This window comes from Aplysia californica, unplaced genomic scaffold (genome assembly GCF_000002075.1).
Source record: "Aplysia californica isolate F4 #8 unplaced genomic scaffold, AplCal3.0 scaffold00429, whole genome shotgun sequence".
NCBI lineage: Eukaryota > Metazoa > Mollusca > Gastropoda > Aplysiida > Aplysiidae > Aplysia > Aplysia californica.
In genome coordinates, this window is record NW_004797699.1 from 588,952 (window position 1) to 590,729 (window position 1,778).

Below are 1,778 nucleotides of genomic sequence, written 5' to 3' on the forward strand. Positions count from 1 at the left end.
AGTGAGAGAGAGAGAGAGAGAGAGAGAGAGAGAGAGAGATTGAGAGAGATACAGAGAGAGAGGGGGAGAAAAGGAGAATGGACAGCAGGAGAAACAGGAGTGGGAAATACACGACCTCATCAAATCCCCACTGGCGCCAGTGACATGACCTCTGGGTGGCACACGTGGGTCAGCTGTGGTAGAGCCCTGTCACAAAGACCCGGCCAGAGAAATAGAATTGGTTAAAATGTCGACTGTAATCGGCAGTCTAGAAGTCGGAGTTAGAGGTGGGTAAAATCCAGATAATCTATCCGGATAACCGAATTCCCTTTCCTGACCCGTTTGTGAAGTGGGTGCACCCATATTTTGTTATAGTGATGCTAAACCGTTAGTCGAAGTGATTCTAACACATTTGCCGAAGCGGTTCATATAATCATTTGCCGAAGAGGTGCACTAACACATTATCCGAATTTCGCTAAAGCGACTCATTGCCCGACTCTAGTCGAAGAGGAACGGTCTGGAACACGAGGGGGCAATGACCTCTGTTCTTTGTTTTGTTATTGAAGTTTTTGTGTCTTTAGGTTTTTTAGGAAAGGGGGTAGATCTACCTTGACACAATAGCTGTCATTGAGCGCAAGAGAAAAAAGTTTTAGTTTTAGTAGAAGTTTTACGGCATTTTCAACACAATGAGGTCATAAAGTGCCGAAGATCAGAGGTGTTACAAGTGAGTAACAAACACAAAAAAGGGAGGAGGAGAGAGAAGGACGATAGTTTTTAATAGAAAAGAAGAAGCAAACCACACCAGAGCACCCGCCAACCACCCACAGAGAAGAAAAGTTTTAGTAGAGGTTTTACGGCGCTCGCAACTGCATAAGGTCATATGAGCGCCAGAAGATTAGAGATGTTACAAGAGAGTAACAAACAAAAAAGAAGAAGGAGAGATGGACGATAGATGTTTGATAGGAAAGAAGAAAAAAACCACACCAGAGAGCACCCGCCAACACCCACTGAGAAAAAAGGAAGATAAACAGATAACGACAAGTGGTGGAAGAATTGGGACCTACTAGTGGCACCTGCTGAACACCCAAGTCTAACAAATAACAACTACACACAAGTAACGAAAGTGCGAGTCAGTCCTCAGTCTCAACACTACCTTCAACATCACAAACACTGGGTGGCGTGGAGAAGAACTATCAGGCTTGAATCTTGACCGTAAGCGTACTAATTTCTCTTTCTGACTAGCTGCTGTTTAACGTTTAACGCACAGCTTGGCACACCATGGCTCGAAAAAAAAAAGGTGAAATGGTATAGGTTTAACGCCCCTATCAACACAATTAGGTTATTTAAGGGGCGAGACCTCCTAGTTTAACGCCCGTATCCGATAGGACCGAGCCAAGTGGGAAGTTCGTGTAAAATGCCTTTCCCAAGGACACAACGTCGGACTGAGCACACCATGGCTTGTTTCCTGGATGTAATTGTAATAATTGCAGACGCTTCACGCCCCCATTAGTTTATACCACTTGGGAGATGGGCTACTTCGACCCTGCCTGTCAGAGCCATCGCAAGGTGAAAGGGACACACAATTCCAGCCTAATTAAACTTTAGTTATAGTAAGAGGAACACAAATGGGTCATGTTGATGCAAAAGACTAGAAGTGTTTCTGGAGAGCAACATACAAAGACAAGATGCAAGAGAGATACAGACAAAAGGCCTAGACATTTGATAGAAAAGGAGGAGCAAACCATACCAGAGCACCCGCCAACCACCCACATGCCCCAGCACAGACAGAGATACTCAAT

At 44.7% G+C, this 1,778-nt stretch overlaps 1 protein-coding gene across 1 annotated transcript in view; it reads right to left on the bottom strand.

Annotated features, from left to right (window-relative positions):
• Window positions 1-1,778, bottom strand: part of LOC101852785 (Golgi-associated PDZ and coiled-coil motif-containing protein) — a 44,785-nt gene that overhangs the window by 19,155 nt on the left and 23,852 nt on the right. The gene's annotated exons all lie outside the window — the stretch shown is intronic.